This window comes from Loxodonta africana, chromosome 4, assembly GCF_030014295.1.
Source record: "Loxodonta africana isolate mLoxAfr1 chromosome 4, mLoxAfr1.hap2, whole genome shotgun sequence".
Classification (NCBI taxonomy): domain Eukaryota; kingdom Metazoa; phylum Chordata; class Mammalia; order Proboscidea; family Elephantidae; genus Loxodonta; species Loxodonta africana.
The window spans coordinates 126,038,325-126,061,298 of NC_087345.1; the positions used below are offsets into that span (position 1 = coordinate 126,038,325).

The 22,974-nt window shown below is 40.0% G+C and overlaps 1 protein-coding gene across 8 annotated transcripts in view; it reads right to left on the reverse strand.

Annotated features, from left to right (window-relative positions):
* Window positions 1-22,974, reverse strand: part of APOLD1 (apolipoprotein L domain containing 1) — a 54,207-nt gene that overhangs the window by 17,518 nt on the left and 13,715 nt on the right. Inside the window, exon 1 of one of the 8 annotated variants that reach the window (XM_023554473.2) lies at window positions 16,856-21,184. The exons of the other annotated variants lie outside the window; for them this stretch is intronic. The gene's annotated coding sequence lies outside the window, so the exon portion shown is untranslated. Of the gene's footprint in view, window positions 1-16,855; window positions 21,185-22,974 lie in introns of those variants that run through there. 8 annotated transcript variants of the gene reach the window in all.

Here is a 22,974-nt window from a genome sequence, read left to right on the forward strand (position 1 = left end):
TTTTAACCAGGAAAGTATATGTATATATTACAGGTAACTAAATAACTTGATTTTTTAAAGGCAAGATGATAGAAACTGTCATGGTACTAATCTGGAAGTCTAAAGATAAGATTTCTCAGGCATTACCAGTTAAAAGAGAATGTTTTCCCACTCTCACGAATGGTTTTTCGTATGTCTTTACCCTATGTGTATACACTTACTAGTTCTGCACCTAAAAAACAAGATTCACAATTTGGAGCAAGATTTAAATGAAGCCTTTTCTCAGTCACAGAAACAAATGTTTTAAGCCTTCTCAGATTCCCACAACGGCTGGGTTTTTTTTTTTTTTTTTTTTTTCTTTCCTTTCGGTCAGTGCCCCACCCAAGCAAGTTGCTCCCCATTTCCAGACTTGGAGGAAATAGCCACACTGCCAGGAGTGAAATTAACTTCCTGAGTGATTACACAGTGGCCAGAAGATACCTTCTGGAAGTGTGAGGGGTTTAGCTCTTTGTAAGGTGCAAACCACATACCGACTCGACGGCACTGGGTAGTTTTTTAGTAAGGTGCAAACAGTTAACGCGCTGGACTTTTAACCCGAAGGTTGGAGGATTGAGTCCACTCAGAGGCACCTGAGAAGAAAGCCCTGGCTATCCACTTCTGAAAAAAATCAGCCATTGAAAACCTTATGGAGCACAGTTCTACTCTGACACACATGGGGTTGCCACGAGTCAGGATCAACTTGATGACAACTGGTTTGGAGGGTGAAACTTGACCAAGGGAAATGGGAGACAAGAGGCAGCTGGCAGATAACTGACCTTTTCTTTCTCCCTTCCTTCAGCTACTGTGAGCTGCAGCTTCTTCTTGCAACCTTTCTGAAGTATCCTGAGCACTGAACAAACATGCCTGCTGAAAGACCTGCTGTTGGAAAGGTCGCTTTTCATCTTTCCTTGTCTTTCTTTTTTTCCTCCCCCTCACCACCCTGGGCTTTCACCTTGCAAATAAAGGGCCAATAGTTGATTTTCTGCTTCAGACTCTGCCTTCCAGAGGGCTCAGGCTGAGAAAGTGAGGGGCCGGCAAGTGCCACAGGTCAGATATGCCTGAATTCATGTCCAGGGAGCTTGACAATAAAAGAAAGGAGCAAGGAATGCCTGACCCTATTTGGGTTGTTCTTGGGTCATACCGCCCTTGCCTTAATGCCAATCTTAGCACTTAAGGCACCCGATCTTCCACAAACCCAACTGAACGTTTCTTAGGGAGGCAAGGAGAGTGTTACACCACACATTATATAGGAAAAACATCCTTTAAAATGTTCTTTGAGAATCCAGACTTACTGGACCATTGAGGTTGGAGAATCCCCAAGACTATTGCCCCGAGATACTCTTTAAACCTCCAAGCCAAACTATATCCCCTGAAGTCACCTTTAAACTAACAATTTAGCTCACAAAGTGAAGAATGTCACCCTTAGTACCTAACTCTTTAAAAAAAAAATTATCTATCTGAGACCAAATGGACAACAGTTACACTAAGGCATAGATGAGAAATCTGGGGAGGGCAGTGGGTCTAAGTTAACGGGAGCGAAACAACTAGAACAGAGATAAGAGAAGGTTGACACAATGTGAAGAATGTAATCAATATCACTGAACATTACGTGTGGAAATTGTTGAATGAGAGCGTGTTTTGCTGTATATATTTTCACCAAAAATAAAATACTTTTTTAAGTGTTCTTTAAATTTCCTTCTGTTTCCTCAAATGTTCTACAGCTTAGAGTAGCTCATCCATCTCTGCTTTCTTCCTTACATATCCTTCTACTTCCTCCTCTCTCTAATCTTCACCTCATAAAAGTTTCTTCCAAATACCTCCTTCGTTTTGTGTTGGGTAAAGCACTTTGGTCTCCTCTCAGCTTTCTAATTCTTCTCACTGCCAATCGCCCTGCTTAATTCAACAAAGGCCCTCTAGTGAGCTGGGTAAACAAAGGATTCATTCTTCCTTACAGACAAGAAAGTGAGGAAGTATTACCAGCACATCATTTTAATGTATTTTTCCTCTGTCATACAGGCATAAAATAAAGTTCCAAGCAAGCAAGAAGTTGAAGGAAGATAAAGCTGTGTCAGAGTGAAGTAAGTGTGTGGTGACAGGTACAAGTTTGTAGTGGCATTTGAGAGAGGGCAAGCAGAGCAGATTAGGAAGAAGCCTCAGTGTAGCAACGGTTAAGTGCTCGGCTGCTAACTGAAAAGTCGGCGTGTTTGAATCCACCCAGCAGCTCTGTAGGAGAAAAGACCTGGCGATCTGTTCCCCGTAAAGATTACAGCCTAGAAAACCCTGTGAGGCCGTCCTACTCTGTCACATTGGGTCACAGTGAGTAGAAATCAACTCCATGGCATGTAAGAACAACAAAGTGGATCAGAAGCATGGACCTCATGGCAGGGGCAGACACTGGGGTCTGAAACTGGGGTCAGGATGAGGCCAACAGGAAGTCAAGAGCCCGAGAAGGATTTCAGTAACACTGGGCACCAGTAAGAAGAGTCCAGTTTAATACTAGTTCTAAGGCAGGGCACCCCAGAGGTTTACTGCCAGGATCAGATCCCAGTGGTAATGCTACTGATACTGAAAGTGAACAAATAGATCACCTACCTAGAGTGGAGGCCTGAGGAATCAGGAAATCAGGCAGTTCCCTACTCTTAATAATTCCCACCACCGCCCCGCCCCGCCCTGTGCTTACGAATAACGCAGTCTCATTATTAGTTTTCTTTTGCTGCTATAACAAGTTACCACACACTTAATGACTTGAAACAACACAAATTTAACATCTTAACAGTTATGTGGATTAGAAGTCCAACATGGGTCTCACTGGGCTAAACTCAAAGTGTTGGCTAGGCTCCGTTCCTTGCTGGAGGCTGTAGGGGAAAGTCTGTTTATTTTTATTTATTTAGCCTTTTCCGGGTCCTAAAGGCTGCCTGCATTCCTTGGCTTGCCCCCTTCCTCCTTCTTCTGATCATCCTCCAGTAGTCATATCTCCCTCTGACCACAACCAACAAAGGTTCTCCATTTTTGCTTTTAAATATTCCTGTGATTCGATTGGACCCACCTGGATAATCTAGGCTCGTGTCCCTATCTCAAGGTCCTTAATCTTAATCACATCTGCAAAGCCTCTTTTGCCATTTAAAGTAACATATTCACAGGTTCTGAGGATTAGGATGTGGACATCTTTGTGGGCCATCATCCTGCTTCCCACGCCTTATATATGATGAATTTTCTAGGCATTTAGGGCTTGTCTTTGACTCTGAAATTTTCCACTGGTGATCTAAAGCCCTTGCAGAGAATTCGTCTGGTAGATATGACTTTTAACTTAATCAGAAAGTAGAAGTTAAGATTTCTCTCTGGAATATTGGCTCTCTGAATAGGAAAATTTGTGCATCTTTACTCTCCTCTTGACTTGGAAGTGAAGCAGCAACATGAGGCCACCACCACCATCAAGGCAGAGAAGTGTTACATCAGCCCAAGTAATTCTCTGGTGCTGCCTCTTTGTAATCAACACCTCTTTTCATCCCAAATCCCTGGTATCTTTACTTTTGCCTCTTTGAGATTATCATATGAATGGAATCATATAGCTTGTAGCCTTTAGAGTCTGGCCGCTTTCACTTAGCAAGATGTATTTGAGATTCAACCATGTTGTCGCATGTATAAATGGTTCTTTCCTTTTTTATTGCTGAGTAGTATTCCATTGTATGGATGTACCACAGTGTGTTTATTCATTCAATTTCTGAAGGACATTTGGGCTTCCAGCTTTTAGTGATTATAAATAAAGCTGAAATAAACATTCATGAACAATTTGTGTGTGTGTGTGAACATACATTTTTATTTCTCTTGAATAAATACCTAGGATTACTGGCTCATATGGTAAGTACATCTTTATAAGAAACTAGCAAACTAGTTTCCAAAGTTATTATACTGTTTTGCATTCCTACCAGCAATATATAAGATTTCTAGTTGCTTTACATCTTTGTCAGCATTTGGTATTGTCATTTTTGTTTTGTTTTTGTTTTTAGCCATTCTAATAGGTATGTGGCATTATCTCATTGTGGTTTTATCTGCAATTCCCTAATTGCTGATGATGTTGAGTATGATTTCATGTGCTAATTTGGCATCTATATATCTTCTTTGCTGAAGTATTTGTTAAAATATTTTGCCCATTTTTTAAACTGAATTGTTTATTGTTAAGTTTTGAAAGTTCTTATGTATTCTGCATATAAGGACTTTTTGAGATATGGGATTTGCAAATATCTTCCCTTAGTCTGTTCCTTGTCTTTTCATTCTCTTAACAGAGTCTTTCATAAAGCAAAAGTTTTTTCTATTTTGATGAAATCCAATGTATCAATTTTTTTCTCTTATGGATTGTGCTTTTAATGTCAGATCTAAGAATTCTTTCCCTCACTCAAGGTCATAAAGGTTTTCTCCTATGTTTTCTCTTAAAAAAAGTTGTATAGCTTTACATTTGGGTCTATGATCCATCTTGAGATAATTTTTGTATAAGGTGTAAGGTACGGGTTGAGTTTTTTTTAACATGGTTGTCCATTTGTTTCAGCATCATTCATTCAAAAGACTACCCTTCCTGCATAGAATTGCCTTTACACTTTTGTCAAAAATCATTTGACTGTATATGTGTAAGTTCCCTGGGTGGCACAAACGGTTGAGTGCTTGGCTGCTAACCAAAAGGTTTGTGGTTCATATCCACTCAGAGGCACTTCAGAAGAAAGGCCTGGCAATCTACTTCTGAAAGGTCACAGCCATGGAAAATCCCATGGAGCACAGCTCTACACTGTCACACACAGGGTCGCCATGAGTCAGAATCTGACTGGAAAACCAATACACATTTGGAAACCCTGGTGGTGCAGCGGTTAAAACCCACTGCTGCTAACCAAATGGTTGGTTGGCAGTTCGAATCCGCCAGGAGCTCCTTAGAAACCCTATGGGGCAGTTCTACTCTGTCCTACAGGGTGGCTATGAGTCAGAATTGACTCAATGGCAACAGGTTTTTTTTTGTTTTTTTTTTTAATACACGTGTGGGGTCTATTTCTGGACTCTGTATTCTGTTCCATTGATGTGTGTGTGTATCCTTTCAATAAACACTATGTCTTGATTGCTATAGCTTTGGTGAGCAAATAAACCTTTTTGTTTGTTTGTTTAATCCAAAAACTCCACCACTTACTGTCTCATCTTGGACAAGCTACTTAACCTCAATTTCCTCAACTATTAAAAAAGGACCTTAGTCATACCTATCTTAAAGGGTGATTGTAGGAACTGATGAGACAATGCACACAGGCATAGTAGTGGACATTGCTTGTTTTGTTTTCCAGCACTTACCCTTTCTTTTCGGATCAGCATCTCTTCCTTCTTTTGTGGAACAGACCTTCTTGCCCACTTCAAGCATGTGGTGCAATTGCAGCTGCCAATCAAAACTACCATGTCCCCACCCCAACCACAAAGAATGGTTAAGGAATGAACTCATGACCCAAGCACAGACAATTAGATACTTTCTACCTTTGGTGTTATAGAAGATTGAATTACTGGCCCTAAATTTTTTGCGCTTTCGTGTATCCACACCCTTTGCCAGTAACTTTTTCCCACTAAGGAATATGTATATTTCCTTGATCTTTAACTTTGGGTTTAGGCATTTGACTTGTTTTAGCCAACAGAATGGAGCAGAAATGACAGAGTTCTATCTAGGCCCTAAGAGTCTTATGTGTTTCTGCTTGCTCTCTGTCACCACCGTGAGGAAAACATCCCTGGGTTAGCCTTCAGTCACGAAAGGAGGATACGAGCTATGTGAAGTAGAGCCATCCCAGCTGAGACATCCCAGCCAAGCCCAGCCTAGATTAGCAGATCCCAGACAACACACAAGCACACAAAGAGTGAACAAACCCAGCCAAGATCAGCAGAGCTGCTCAGGCAAGCCCAGCCAAGATCAATCAACCCCAGATCACCCACAGACCTGTGCATGTTAAGAAATGATTCTGTGGTTTGGTACACACTATTAGCTATCTGTTGTTGTTGCATGCCATCAAGTTCATTCCGACTCATAGTGACCCTATAGGATGGAGTAAAACTGCTCCATAGGGTTTATCTTTCTGGGAGCAGATCAACAGTCTTTTATTCTGTGGAGTGGCTAGTGGGTTCAAGCCACCAACCTTTCGGGCAGCAGCAGAGCACTTAACCATTGTACCACCTTATTAACTACCTAGACAGGAAGAATCTGTGCATCTTTACTTCATTTCAAAAGATACTTTTGCTAAATATAGAATTTTAGATTGACAGGTTTTTTCTTTCAAGGTGTTGTTCTACTGTTTTCTGCCTTTATTTACAAGTCTGCTGTCACTCTTATTTTTGTTCTTCTGTAGATAATGTGTCTTTTTTCCCCTCTACCTAATTTTAGTATTTTCTCTTAATCACTGATTTTAAGCAATTTGATTATGATCTGCCTTGGCATAATTTTCTTCATGTTTCTTGTGCTTGAGTTTTGTCGAGCTTTTTAAATCTATGAATTTATAGTTTTTGTCAAATTTGGAAAATTTGTAGCCATTATTTTGCCAAATATTTTTTCTGGTCCCTCTTCCTGCCACTTCTAGGACTCCAATTATATGTATATCAGGTTGCTTAAAGTTGTCCCACAGCTCAATGATGCTCTGTTTATTAGTTATTTTTTTCGGTTGTTTTTCTCTCTGCTTCATTTTGGATGCTTTTTATTTCTATGTCTTCAAGGTCACTTCTGTAGTATCTAATCCACTGTTAAACCTGCCCAGAATATTCTTCTTTCTTTTTTTAATTGTGCCTTAGGTGAAAGTTTATAGCTTAAGTTAATATCTCATTCAAAAATTTGTATACATATTGTTTTGTGACATTGGTTGCAATCCCCACAATGTGAGAGCACTTTCCCCTTTCTACCCCAGGGTTCCCTGTGTCCATTCATCCAGTTTCTGTCCCTTTCTGCCTTCCTGTCTTGCTTTTGGACAGGAGCTGCCCATTTAGTCTCATATATTTGATTGAACTAAGAAGCACATTTCTCATGTGTGTTATTTTTTGGTTTATAGGCCTGTCTAATCTTTGTCTGAAAAGTGGGCTTCAGGAATGGTTTTAGTTTTGGGTTAGCAGAGTATCTGGGGGCCATAGTTTTGAGGTTTCCTCCAGTCTCTGTCAGACCAGTAAGTCTGGTCTTTTTTCTTGAATTTGAATTCTGCTCTATATTTTTCTCCTGCTCCAATTGGGACAGTCATTGGTGGTAGCTGGGCACCATCTAGTTCTTCTGGTTTCAGGCCGGTGGAGCCTCTGGCTCATGTGGTCTTTTAGCCTTTTGGGCTAATATTTTCCTCGTGTCTTTGGTTTTCTTCATTTTCCTTTCCTCTAAACAGGATGGGACCAACAGATTTATCTTCAATGGTCACTCACAAGCTTTTAAGATGCCAAACACTACTCACCAAAATGGGATGTAGAACATTTTCATTTTGAACTATGCTATGCTAATTGACCTAGATGTCCCTGGAGACCATGATCCCCAGGTTCCAGCCCAGCTATTCAGTCCCTCAAAGTGTAGGCCCCAGGAATTGATGGAATATCAATTGAGATGTTTTGACAAATAGATGCAGCACTGGAAGTGCTCACTCATCTATGTTAAGACATTTGGAAGACAGCTACCTGGCCAACTGACTGAAAGAGATCCATATTTATGCCTATTCCAAAGAAAGGTGATTCAACCGAATGCAGAAATTTTCAAACAATATCAATAATATCACACCCAAGTAAAATTTTGCTGAATATCATTCAAATGTGGCTGCAGCAGTATATTGACAGGGAACTATCAGAAATTCAAGCCAAATTCAGAAGAGGACATGGAACCAGAGATATCATTGCTGATGTCAGATGGATTCTGGTTGAAAGCAGAGAACACCAGAAAGATGTCTACATGTGTTTTATTGAGTATGCAAAGGCATTCGATTGTGTGGATCATAACAAATTATGGATAACGTTGAGAAGAATGGGAATTCCAGAACACTTAATTGTGCTCATGAGGAACCTGTACATAGATCAAGAGGCAACTGTTCTGACAGAACAAGGGGATACTGAGTAGTTTAAAGTCAAGAAATATATAATAATGCCATACCGTACCATACCGTATAGTACCATACCATACCATACTATACTATATTCCTAGAAGTGGAATTGCTAAATCATATGGTATTTCTATTTCTAGCTTTTTGTTTTTGTTGTTAGGTACTGTCGAGTCAGTTTTGACTCATAGTGACCCTATGTACAACACAACAAAACACTGCCTCGTCCTGTGTCATCCTCACAATCATTAAATTGTTATTATGCTTGTTCCCATTGTTGCAGCCACTATGGCAATCCATCTCTTTGAGGGTCTTCCTCTTTATCACTGACCCTCTACGTTACCAAGCATAATGTCCTTCTCCAGGGACTGATCCCTCCTGATAACATGTCCAAAGTATGTGAGATATAGTTTCTCATCCTTGCTTCCAAGGAGCATTCTGGTTGTACTTCTTCCAAGACAGATTTGTTTGTTCTTTTGGCAGATGACGCAACCTTGCTTGCTGAAAGTGAAGAGGACTTGAAGCACTTACTAATGAAGATCAAAGACCATGGCCTTCAGTATGGATTGCACCTCAACATAAAGAAAACAAAAATCCTCACAGCTGGACCAATGACAACATCGTGATAAATGGAGAATAGATTGAAGTTGTCAAGAATTCCATTTTACTTGGATCCACAATCAACAGCCATGGAAGCAGCAGTCAAGAAATCAAAAGACGCATTGCATTGGGCAAATCTGCTGCAGAGGACCTCTTTAAAGTGTTGAAGAGCAAAGATGTCACCTTGAAGACTAAGGTGCACCTGACCCAAGCCATGGTATTTTCAATCGCATCATACGCATGTGAAAGCTGGACAATGAATAAGGAAGACCAGAGAAGAACTGATGCCTTTGAATTGTGGTGTTGCTGAAGAATATCGAATGTACCATGGACTGCCAAAAGAATGAACAAATCTGTCTTCGAAGAAGTACAACCAGAATGCTCCTTAGAAGCAAGGATGAGAGACTATATCTCACATACTTTGGACATGTTATCAGGAGGGATCAGTCCCTGGAGAAGGACATTATGCTTGGTAACGTAGAGGGTCAGTGATAAAGAGGAAGACCCTCAAAGAGATGGATTGCCATAGTGGCTGCAACAATGGGAACAAGCATAATAACGACTCAATGATTGTGAGGATGGCACAGGACGAGGCAGTGTTTTGTTGTGTTGTACATAGGGTCACTATGAGTCAAAACTGACTCGACAGTACATAACAACAAAAACAAAAAGCTAGAAATAGAAATACCATATGATCTAGCAATTCCGCTCCTAGGAATATACCCTAGAGATATAAGAGCCATAACACGAATGGACATATGCACAGCCATGTTCATTGCAGCACTATTCACAATAGCAACAGGATGGAAACAACCTGAATGGACAGCAACAGATGAATGGATTAAAAAAATCATACACGTAGTGGAATACTAGATAATGATAAAGAACAATGATGAATCCGTGAAATATCTTACAACATGGATGAATCCGGAGGGCATTATGTTGAGTGAAATAAGTCAGTCAAATATTGTATGAGACTACTATTTTAAGAACTCAAGAAAAGGTTTACACACAGTGTCATGGATTGAATCGTGTCCCTCAAAAATATGTGTATCAATTTGGGTAGGCCACGATTCCCATTATTGTGATTGTCTACCATTTTGTCATCTGATGTGATCTTCCTGTGTGTTATAAATTCTGTCTCTATGATATTGATGAGATAGGATTAGCAGAAATTATGATGAGACAGGACTCAATGTACAAGATTGGATTTTGTCTTGAGCCAATCTCTTTTGAGATATAAAAGAGAGAGAAGCAAGCAGAGAGACATAGGGACCTCATACCACCAAGAAAGCAGTATTAGAAGCAGAGTGGGTCCTTTGGACCTGAGGTTCCTGCATGGAAAAGCTCCTAGACCAAGGGAAGATTGATGACAAGGACCTTCCCTCAGAACTGACAGAGAGAGAAAGCCTTCCCTTAGAGCTGGCACTCCGAATTTGGACTTCTATCCTCCCAGACTGTGGGAGAATAAATTTCTCTTTGTTAAAGCCATGCACTCGTGATATTTCTATTATAGCAGCACCATATAACCAAGACACACAGGAAAATACACCCTTTGATGGTTACAAGGGTGGGGGGTGAGGGGGAAGAATAATCACTTATGAGATAGTAGACAAGTATCAACTTTGCTGAAGGGAAGAACAACACACAATACAGGGGAAGCCAGCACAACTGGACCAAAGCAAAAGCATCCAAGTTTCCTGCTGTTGTTAGATTCCATAGAGTCGTTTGCAACTCATAGCAACCCTATGTAAAACAGAATGAAATACTGCCCCATTCTGCACCATCCTCACAATTGTTACACCTGAGCCCATTGTTGCAGCCATCATATCAATCCACCTTGTTGAGGGTCTTTTTCTTTTTCACTGACCATCTACTATACCAAGCATGATGTCCTTCTCCATGGATTGATCCCTCCTGATAACATGTTCTAACTATGTAAGATGCAGTCTCGCCAGCCTTGTTTCTAAGGAGCATCCTGGTTGTACTTCTTCCAAGACAGATTTGTTCATTCTTTTGGCAGTCCATGGTATATTTAGTACTTTTCACCAACACAATTCAAAGGCGTCAACTCTTCTTTGGTCTTCCTTATTCACTGTTCAGCTTTCACGTGCATATGAGACGATTGAAAACATCATGGCTTGGATCAGGCCTTAGTCTTCAAGGTGACATCTTTGCTTTTCAACACTTTAAAGAGGCCTTTCGCAGCAGATTTGCCCAATGCACTGGGTCATTTGATTTCCTAACTGATGCTTCCATAGGTGTTGATTGTGGATCGAAGTAAAATGAAATCCCTGACAACTTCAATCTCTTCTCCGTTTATCATGGTGTTACTTGTTGGTCCAGTTGTGAGGATTTTTGTTTTCTTTATGTTGAGGCGTAATCCATACTGAAGGCTATGATCTTCTTTGATCTTCATCAGTAAGTGCTTCAAGTCCTCTTCACTTTCAGCAAGCAAGGTTGTACCATCTGCATAACGCAAGTTGTCAATAAGTCTTCTTCCAATCCTGATGCCCTGTTCTTCATATAGCCCAGTTTCTCGGGATTATTTGCTCAGCATACAGATTGAATAAGTATGGTGAAAGGATGCAACCCTGACACACACCTTTCCTGACTTTAAACCACTCACTATCCCCTTGTTCTATTCAAACAATTGCCTCTTGATCTATGTACAGGTTTCTCATGAGCACAATTAAGTGTTCCGAAATTTCCATTCTTTGTAACATTGTCCATAATTTGTTATGATCCACACAGCTGAATGCCTTTGTGTAGTCAATAAAACACAGGTAAACATCTTTTTGGTGTTCTCTGCTTTCAACCAGGATCCATCTGACATCAGCAATGCTATCCCTGGTTCCACATCCTCTTCTGAATTCGGCTTGAATTTCTGATAGTTCCCTGTCGATATACTGCTGCAGCCCCTTTTGAACGCTCTTCAGCAAAATTTCACTTGGGTGTGATATTAATGATACCGTTTGATAATTTCTGCATTCGGTTGAATCACTTTTCTTTGGAATAGCCATAAATATGGATCTCCTTCAGTCGGTTGTCCAGGTAGCTGTCTTCCAAATTTCTTGGTGTAGACATGCAAGCACTTCCAGTGCTGCAACTGTTTGCTGAAACATCTGAACTGGTATCCCATCAATTCCTGGAACCTTGTTTTTCCCCAATGCCTTCAGTGCAGCTTGGACTCCTTCCTTCAGTACCATGGGTTCCTGATGATATGCTATCTCCTGAAATGGTTGGTATAGTGATTCTGTGTTTTCCTTTCATCTTTTTTTAGTGCTTCCTGGGTCGTTTAATAATATTGCTATGAGTCAGCATCGACTCAACAGCAATAGGTTTGTTTGTTTGTTTGTTTTATTGTTTGGGTCGTTTAATATTTTCCCCATAGGCTTTTAATATTTTGATATTTTCCTCGAGGCTTTTTGAGGAAGTGCCATATCATTTTCCAAAGTGATTATGCCATTTTACATTCCCACCAGCAGTGCATAAGAGTTTCAATTTCCCTGGAGCTTCTCCAGCATTTGTTATTTTCTGCTTTAGTGCCAGTGAAATGCTAACTCAAAGTAGTTTTGATTTGCATTTCTCTAATGGCTAATGATTGTGAGCATTTTCTCATATGTCTGTTAGCCGCCCGAAAGTCTTCTTTGGTGAAGTGTCCATGTCCTTTGCCCATTTTTTAATTGGGTTGTCTTTTGTTGTTGAAGTGTGGCATATCTTGTAGATTATAGAGATTAGACCTTTGTCAGATATGTCACAGACAAATTTTTTTTCCCAGTCTATAGGTTCTCTTTTTACTCTTTTGATGAAGTCTTTTAATGAGCCTAAGTGTTTAATTTTTAGGAGCTCCCAGTTATCTAGCTTCTCTTCTGGCATTTGTGCGTCATTGGTTATGGTTTGTTGGTTTGTATCCTATTTATGTCATGTATTAGGACCCCTAGAATTGTCTGTATTTTTTCCTTCCATAATCTCTATCATTTTAGATTTTATATTTAAGTTTTTGATTCATTTAGAGCTATTTTTTGTGTATGGCATTAGATATGGATCTTGTTTCATTTTTTTTACAGATGGACATCCAGTTATGCCAGCACCATTTGTTAAAGAGACTGTCTTTAACGTTCTTTGGCCGTTTGTCAAATATCAGCTGCTCATAGATGGATGGATTTACGTCTCCATTCTCAATTCTGTTCCATTGATCTATGTGTCTGTTGTTGTATTAATACCAGGCTGTTTCGACATCATGGCTGTATAATCGGCTCTAAAATCAGGTAGTGTGAAGCCTCCCACTTTGTTCTTCTTCTTCAGTAATGCTTTGCTTATCCAAGGCCTTTTCCCTTCCCATATAAATCTGGTGATTTGTTTCTCCATCTCGTTAAAGAACGCTGTTGAAAAGTGGATCAGGATTGCACTGTATGTTTAGATGGCTTTGGGTAGAACTGACATTTCACAATGTTGAGTCTTCCTGTCCATAAGCATGGTATGTTTTTCTACTTAAGTAGGTCTCTTTGGTTTCTTGCTGTAATGTTTTGTAGTTTTCTTTGTACAGTTCCGTTACATCTCTCGTTAGATTTATTCCTAAGTATTCTATCTTTTGGGGGGATACGGTAAATGGTATTGATTTGGTGATTTCCTGTTCAAAGTTCTCTCTGTTGGTATGGAGGAATCTAACTGATTTTTGTATTTCAATCTGGTATCCTGCTACTTTGCTGAGATCTTCTATGAGTTCCAGTGGCTTTCTTATGGATTCTTTGGGGTTTTCTGTGTAGAAGATTATATCATCTGTGAACAGGGGTAGTTTTACCTCCTTCTTAACAATTTGGATGCCCTGTATTTCTTTTTCTTCCCTTATTGCTCTGGCTAGGACCTCCAGCACAATGTTGAATAAGAGTGATGATAAAGGGCATCCTTGTCTGGTTCCCATTCTCAAGGGGAATGCTTTCAGTCTCTCTCTCGGTTTAGAATGATGTTGGCTGTTGGCTTTGTATAAATGCCCTTTATTATGTCAAGGAATTTCCCTTCTATCCTATTTTGCTGAGAATTTTTATCAGGAATGGGTGTTGGACTTTGTCAAAGTCTTTTCTTCACCTATTAATAAGGTCATGTGGTTCTTTTTGTTTTATTTACATGGTAGATTATGTTGATTGATCTTCTAATGTTGAACCATCCCTGCATACCTGGTATGAATCCCACTTGGTCATGATTTTTTTTTAAATATGATGTTGAATTCTATTGGCTAGAATTTTGTTGAGAATTTTTCCATCTATGTTCATGAGGGACATTGGACTATAGTTCTCTTTTTTTGGCGGTGTCTTTGCCTGGCTTTGGTATCAGGGTTATGCTGGATTCATAGATTGAATTTGGGAATATTCCATCCTTTTCTATGCTCTGAAATAGCTTGAGTACTGTTGGTATTAACTCTTCTCTGAAAGTTTGATAGAATTCTCCAGTGAAGCTGTCTGGGCCAGGGCTTTTTTTTATTGGGAGTTTTTTTTATTACCTCTTCAATCTCTTCTTTGATTATGAATCTGTTTAGTTTTTCTACCTCAGTTTGTGTTAGTTCAGTCAGGTAGTATGTTTCTATAAATTTGTCCATTTCCTCTAGGTTTTCAAATTTGTTGGTGTACAATTTTTCATAATATTCTGTTATGATCCTTTCTATTTCAGTTGGGCTTGTTGTAATATCATCCATCTCTTACTCAGGTTTTTTGCTTCCTCTCCTGTTTTTCTTTTGTTAGTTTGGCAATGGCTTGCCAATTTTGTTGATCTTTTCTAAGAACCAACTTTTGGTCTCATCAATTCTTTGAATTGTTTTTCTATTCTCTATTTCACTCATTTCTGCTCTAATCTTTATTATTTCCTGTCTTCTTGTGCCTGAGGGCTTCTTTTGCTGCTCTCTATTTGTTGGAGTTTAGAGCTAATATTTTGATTTTGCCCCTTTCTTCTTTTTCAACGTGTGTGTTTATTGCTTTAAATTGACCTCTAAGCACTGCTTTTAATGTGTCCCAAAGGTTTTAGTAAGATGTGTTTTCATTCTCATTTGATCTTATGAATTTTTTTATTCCATCCTTGATTTCTTCTATTACTCAATAGTTTTTAAGCAAGGTGTCGTTCAGTTTCCATGTATTTGTTTTTTTTGCCTTGCTGTTTCTGTTATTGATTTCTATTTTTATGACATTATGATCCAAGAAGATGCTTTGTGTCATTTTGATGTGTTAGATTTTGCTAAGGTTTGTTGTGTGGCCTAAAATGTGGTCTATTCTGGAGAATCTTCCATGTGCGCTGGAAAAGAATGTATACTTTGCTGCTGTTGGGTGGAGTTTTCTATATAGGTCTATGAGGTAGAGTTGTTTATGGCATTTAGAGCTTCCGTATCTTTACTGAGCTTCTTTCTAAATGTTCTGTCCTTCACAGAAAGTGGTGTGTTGAAGTCTGCTACTAATATTGTTGTACTATCTATTTCTCTTTTTTTCAATGCTGTTAGAGTTTGTTTTATGTATTTGGAAGCCCTGTCACTAGGTGTATATGTATTTATTATGGTTATGTCCTCTTGGTGTACTGACCCTTTAATCATCACATAGTATCCGTCCTTATCTTTTGTGGTAGATGTTGCATTAAAGTCTCTTTTATCAGAGATTAATATTGCCGCTCCTCTTTTTTGATTACTGTTTGCTTGGTATTTTTTTTTCCATCCTTTGAGTTTAGTTTGTTTACATCTTTGTGTCTAAGGTGTGTCTCTTATAGACAGCATATAGATAGATGGTGCTTTTTATCCACTCTTGTCTTAGGCTGGGTTTTCTAGAGAAAAACTGTCAAAACACTGAGAATCATGGCCCAGCCAAGTTGACACATAATCTTAACCATCACAATCTGCCATTCTCTGTCTCTTTACTGTTGTATTTAGGCTGTTGTTAATCTTTTGGATTCCTAGTTGTTGTTTCTGTATGGTGTCTAGCAGCCTGTTTTTTCTGTAGTTTGTTCTTGTATTGTTTTCTTATATTCTTCTATTGCTTTGTCTGTGTGTTCCTTGGTTTGGTCTGGTCTGTGTTTTGCCTGATTTCATTCCTGATCTCTTGGAAAGCTCTGTGTATTATTCTTTTAATTCTTTACCAGGTAGTTCCATTGATTTATCTTCCTCTGGAAGATTTTCTGGTTCTTTATTTTGGTCACTTGCTGGAGCCATCTCGTCCTGCTTCTTTGTGTGATTTGATACTGACTGTTGTCTCTGAGACATCAATAAGTTATAATATTTACTTATTGTATTTTTGTTTTGATATGTCCAAGTGGGTTGAGCATGTGTGCTACCTGGTTGTTGGCATCACTGAAGCTCTCGCCTCCTGTCTCCAGGTGGTCAGAGCAGCTACTAGGTGTGTGAGCCTGGGAGTCTGTTCACTGTTCTTGTAGGAGTGTGGTTGTTTGGGTTGCAGGTGTCCAAGTCATTGGTCACTGAGCATGTGGTGCAAAAACTCTCACCTACAGTCCTAGGCAGGCAGGGTTATGTGGGACTGTTCAGAGCAGGGACAGGTCTCTTGTTTCAGTGGGGGGGGGGAGGGCAACGTGTGGAGCAAGGCAGGGGACTGTTGGCTGCCACTGGGTGCCTGGATGGAGGGGATATCCCTGTCCACTAGAGTGTGTAGAGTGTGAAGCTGGTTCTTGGGTGCCTGGCACCATTGGCTGGAGGGATTGGGAAGCACCACTATTTCTCAGGCCCCTGTCATGGGTGGCTAGATGGAGTGAATGGTACCATCAGCCCTCAGGCCCTGGGTGTGGATATGTAAGGCCCCTTCTTATGGGCAGGATGCTGTCAAATGTCACAAATCTGTAGCTCCCACTTTGCTGCTGCAGGTGAAACTGGGCTTCAGGTGGATGCCCTACCTATTTTGTCCTAATGAGGGCTTGCAATGTTGGATCAGCTTGCAAGGCACTAGGGCAGGGGTGAAGGGTGCTGCCAGTCTGTGGACCCCCTATGCCAGTGGCTGAGTGAAGGGGCAGGTGCCTTCAGACCTGCTATGAGTTCCCAGCTGAGGGGGCCTGGTGTTGTTGAATGTTGCAGAATTGGTGTCAGAGTGGGGTGGGGGAGGGGTGAGGGAAAGGGGGTGCTCCTTGGCCATGGAGCTCTGGAGGGGGATAAGGGTTATGGTGCCAGCACACATGGTGAATTTTGAGCTTGCACTTACCTTTCACAGGTCTGCTGTCAGTCCTATTTGGGTCTGGAGGTACGTGCAGATTCACTGCTGCTTGGCTGCATCAGATGGGATGGGTTTCACCTTGGGATGTTGCTGTTTGTCTTGGCCTGCGTGCACTGTGCATTCAGCTAGCAGGACATCAGCGATCTGGTGATCCATAATTCCCCATATATGCTGTTTTTGAATTGTCTCTCCTTCTACCTGCCATTCAGTACACTTCTTCAGCTTTGTCTTTGATGATTAGGGTTCCTAGATTGTCATATATATTCAATCCACTTGTTTGGGGGGGCCTTTGTTGTAAGACGGGTCGACATGAAGCATCTGACTATTCTGCCATCTTGGCCCTGCCCTCCAGTGTATTTTTTACCTCAGTCATTCTAGTTTTCATCTCCAGAAGTTCAATCTGGGTTTTTTTTTTTTAATATCCTCCATGTCTTTCCTTAAGATGTTGAACATATGAAATATTTATATGTATTTTTATTATAGTAAGTATATACGTAAAACATAATTTTTGCCATTTTGACATTTTTTACATGTATAATTTGGTAACCTTAATTATGTTCATTAAGTTGTGCAATCATGACCACTACCATTTTACAAATTTTTCCATCACCCTTAACAGAAGTTCAGTGCCCCCTACGCAATGGCTCCCTCTTTCTCTCTCCTTCCCTCCCACCACTGGTAGCCACAAATAAATCTGGTCTCTATACATTTGCCTATTCTAAATATATAAAATATATTTTTAACAACTGCTTTAATTCCTCGTCTACTAATTATCTCATCTGTTTCATTTCTGGGACTATTTCTATTGATCGAGGTTTCTCCTCATTATGAGTCATAATTTCCTTCTTTTTATATACCTTGTAAATTTTTATTGGATGCTGGACATTGTGAGTTTCACATTTTTAGATGCTAAAATTTTTATATGTCATTAAATATTTTTGTACTTCATTCTGAGATGGAGTTACGTTACTTGGAAAGGTTTGCAGAACAGAGCAGCCTTAAGTCTAGGACTAATTTGGCTGAATCTCTGAAGCAGTACCCATATTAAGTTTTATGCTCGCTGTTGGGAATATTTGCGAGCTCCAGGAATTATTTGGTTTGCTACTTTCCAGTGTCTTTATCTGGTCTCAAGTAGTTTCCTCACATCCATGACTCAAGGAAAAGTCTCTACATATCTCCAGAGCTCCCTGGTGCTTGCTGTCTCTCTCTTTCTCTCTTCCTCTCTGCAGCTCTCTCCTCTCTGATACTCTACCCTGCAAATTCTGGCACCTTGACCTCCCTGAATTCCCAACTCTGTTTTCTTAACTCAGGAATAACACCAGGCTCTGTTTGATTTCTCCTCTCTGGGCTCCAACATGGAACTCTTTCCAGGTAGTAAGATGGGACAATGATAGGGCTCACACCTCATTTGTTCCCCTTCTCTTAGGTATTACTGTCCTGCATTACCTGCCATCCAGCATCCGAAAGCCATGTCATGATTTCATACAGTTTTTTTCATTGTTTAAGGTAGGCGAGTAAATCTCCCTGTTATTTCAAGATGGCCAGAAACAGAAACTCCCTGTGCTTAGTATGGTCTCTTATCCCCACCCTCAGCTATGACCAGTGTCTCAGAGATCAAGTTCTCTACAAAATTTCTATTCTTTAACAACAAATTTTATTATAATTTCTTCTCTAAGTGAGTAAATATTTAGAAAAGTGTGTTTTTTAGTTTTCAAACATACAGGGGGCTTTGACTTCTTAAGATTATTTATTTCTAATTGTTAAATATTTTGATCACAGAGCACAGTCTATCTAATGCTAATTCTTTAATATAAACTACTACTGGGCCTAAGAAGGAACAGATTTGTTGCAAATGTTCCACTGAAAAGAATGTGTATTCCCTGCATATTGGGTGCAGGATTCCTTTTAAATAAAAAATCAAGTCTTTAATTTACTGTTCAAATCCTTCGTATCTGTACAGTCTACTTTATCTAGATCCTTGGAAGGAAATGTGTTAAAATCTCCTGCTGTAGTAGTGGATTTTATAAGCTTTCTTTATAATTGGATCCATTTTTGCTTTCACATTTTGAGGTTACGTTGTTAAGAGCATAAAATATGATGATTTAGTTGCAGGATATAAAAACTGAGGCTTTGACTGAGGCATGAAAATATCAAATATCATAGTGTAAGTGAAGCAGAACACTCTGTGGTGGTGTAGATAAACAAGACCTGGTCCTATGACTCTTGAAGCCCACATCCACTTCCAGACTATGGAGAGTCTGTTGCCACAGGAACGGGGGAGATGCACTTTCACTTTAAGCCTGGAGAGTGAACCTCAATGGAACCACATGGAGCGTTCGATTGGTGTTCCCTGAGGTCCCCGACTGTGTCTGAGAAGGCTAAGTAGGCTGCAGCAGGGCAGAGAAGAGGAAGGCTGAATTGGGAAGTAACTGCAATCCTAGTGTACCAGTCAGGTTTCTCCAGGGAAACAGAACCAGTACGATATATATATATAGAGAGAGAGAGATTTCAAGGAATTGGCTTTCACAATTGTGGGGACTGGCAAATCCAAAATCTGCAAAGCCAGGGAAGACTGGCAGGCTGGAAACTCTCAGGCAGGAGCTGATGCTTCAGTCTTGAGGCAGAATTTCTTCTTCCTCAGGGAAACCTCAGTTCTGCTCTCAAGGCCTTCTACCAATTGGATGAGGCCTACCCACATTATTGAGAGTGATATCCTGATTACTCTCAACTGATTAGTCAACTGATTGTAGATGTTAACCATATCTACAAAATACTTTCACAGTAACACCTAGGATTAGTATTTGATTGACTAACTAGCCAAGTTGACATATAAAACCAACATCACATCCGCCGATGGCAGGGCAAGAAATGTGTATTAGTTTCCTACTGTTGCTGTAACAAATTACCACAAAGTTAATAGCTTAAAGCAAGATAAACTTATTATCTTACAGTTCTGGAGGTCAGAAGTCTGAAATAGGTCTTACAGGCTAAAATCAAGGTATTAGCATGGCGGCATTCTTTCTGGGTGCTCTAAGGGAGAAACCATTTCCTTGTGTTTATCAGCTTCCTGCCTTGTTAAGAGCATAAATTGATTGCATTGTGTCCACCTGGATAATCCAGGATAATCTTTCCATCTCAAGATCTTTAACTTAATCATACCTACAAAGTCACTTTGCCATGTAAGGTAACAACATATTTGCAGGTTCTAGGGATTGGGACATGGACATCTTTTCAAGGCCATTATTATGTCTACCACACAATGCATGGACCAGATGTGGGCAAAGAGAAAGAGTATCAGGCCTGGAGCTGTTTTAAATTCTGCTAAGAGGATGCCTGGGAGGGTGAGGGCATGAGAGTCCCTGTGGAGTGGACTAGAGGAGGATCCATTGCTGAGAGGAGAATGGCTGCCAAAGGAGAGGCCATGTTACAAAGCTACAATGAAAAGGCTCTGCAGGGGATCTCCAAAGAGCCTACAAGACAGTCAGCTCGAATCTTCTGAGTCCTGAAGGCACAAACTCAGTTCAGTAGTCACCAACCGGGAAAAGCTGTGCTCTGTCCCCTCTTCCTTCCCCCTGCCCCAACCCTGATTAACAAGCTGAAGGAAGAAGCCCTAGAGAGAGAGAAAAAGTCTTTTTCCCAGACCATAGGATCCTTCTTGTCCCTGCTCCTAGTTCAGGACAAGAGAAGTTGTTCCCTTGAATGAAGATTGAAGTGTTGATTAAACATCAAACTGGACAGTTTTAAATAGTGAATTGAGACTATGACAGAGGTTTTCATTATCTAAGAACAGGCCAGTAAGCTAAAGGGACAGCCCAAGACTGAGATTCAGCCAGGGACAAGTGAAGACTATTTCCACTAAGCAGACCTTAAGGGGCTGATGAGACACCCTATAAACTTGCATTTTTATTATGCTCCTATGTACCATGTTAAAATTGTTACATCTTCTTGTATCTCACTTCCTATCATCCCTATTTTATCTGACTTCAATATTGTTCAACGGTTTTCTTTTGATTTATTTGCTTGCCATGTTCCCCCCTCCCCCCCTTTTCTGTTTTAAATTTTTCTTCTTTTTAAAACTTTTCTCCTAAGAGTTTAGTAAAACGTATTTAAAGAAATACACCACACAGAAATGTTATAAAAATACAAAAGGATTAAAGGCAGACAATGGGGAGCAATGGGGATTCTTTTTAAAAGACACATATACCAAAACCAACCAAACCTGTTGCCATTGAGTCGATTCCGACTTTTAGTGACCCTATAGGATAGAGGGAAACCCTGGGGTGTAGTGGTTAAGTGCTACAGCTGCTAACCAAACGGTTGGCAGCTCAAATCCGCCAGGCGCTCCTTGGAAACTCTATGGGGCAGTTCTACTCTGTCCCATAGGGTCGCTATGAGTCGGAATCGACTCAACGGCACTGGGTTTGGTTTTTTTGTTTTGTACAGGGTAGAGTAGAACTGCCCCATAGTGTTTCCAAGGACCAGCTGGTAGGCATATGATACCAACCAAAAAACCAAACCCAGCGCCGTCGAGTTTCCAAGGAGCGCCTGGCGGATTTGAACTGCCAACCTTTGGTTAGCAGCCGTAGCACTTAACCACTACACCACCAGGGTTTCCAGGCATGATAGGAAAGAAAAATGAACAGTTGTTATATTCTGTTTATTCACTAATTATAAGCCATGGACATAAAAGCTTTCTTAACATTGTTGATCTTCTTTACATTCTCTTGAAATTCTGCTAGAACTCAAGATGGCTATCTGATACTTCATAGTTCCTTGCTTCATTCAGGTGCAGAGAAAACATAAATGGGCTCTCAGGATGCTTAAGGTCAATATTAGTGAATATAAATTGCAATTTATCATCATAAAATAAACTTTCTGATCCAATTTGATCTTTATACAAGTATACAGATTTCTGCAGTCTTTTCCACCCTGTTTCATTAGCTTTGTTAACAATAGATATAATTTCCTTCTTTTCAGCATATTCTTCCTTAAGATACTGGATATTTGCAGTCAGTACTTCCATTTCCTACTTTTTGCATTTTACTTCAGCAGTCAGCTTTAACAGGTTATCTTTTTTTTCCTGAATGAGTTTATTCTGCCTGCAGAGCTAATTTTGATACTCTAGAAAATATCTCAACCATTCAGTGTTCTTTTTATTTCGCAGACAACTCACACACACACATATGCAAGCATGCATGCAGCTCGGAGCAACTTAAGGGCTTTAGGACGGGGATAACGTTTTATATACCTAATGCCTAGCATATAATAGGTGCTCAGTACATGTTTATTGGAAGGAAGAAAACTGACTGATACAGAATCTGTTCCCAGACAGACACTTGCCTGAACTTTGTGCAAATGTGCATGCTCAAAGCTACGTTGGGTAACTGTCCCTCACAGCAGGCAGGAGAGCCATAGTTCATACGATTATTTCAGCTGCCTTAATAACACAGCCAGATGACTACAGAATTGATTACGCTGACAGCTGATGCAATTACATCATATAAACATGGCTTCATTTGGGTTAATTTTGGTTAATTAAGATATGTTTGTGCTTAGGAACGAGGCACTGGCCCTATGAAGCAAGCCTAATGCACCAACCCTGAAGAAAACACACCTATTCTTCAAACCCTGGGCCATATTGTATCAGATTATTAAATAGTGTTACCACATGCCCTTGGCTTTGAATTGTTCTCCACGTTCATGCAGTAAAGAATAATATACAGTCAATGCACACTTCACTCAGAACATCCAAAGAGAACAAATGCAATGCTCTATCTCCTAATACCGAATGGAAGAATATATTTTGTATTGAATATACTATGCAAACTGAGAGAGGGCGAGAAATGAGGGGAATGGATGCTGAGGGATATCTGTGAACAGGTAGGGAAAGGACATATTTTGAAAAGTTATCACATGTGTACATGAATCAGCATCCTCCAATTAGTCATAACATTGACTCACACTCCTGTTAATAATAGCTAACATTTTATAGCACTTCCGTTAATCACCATTTTCACACACAATAATCATAAAATCATGAAGTACTTTCAGAAACATTATTTCATTTGATCCTGGCAACAGGAGGTTATTAGTTTCCCGCAGTAACT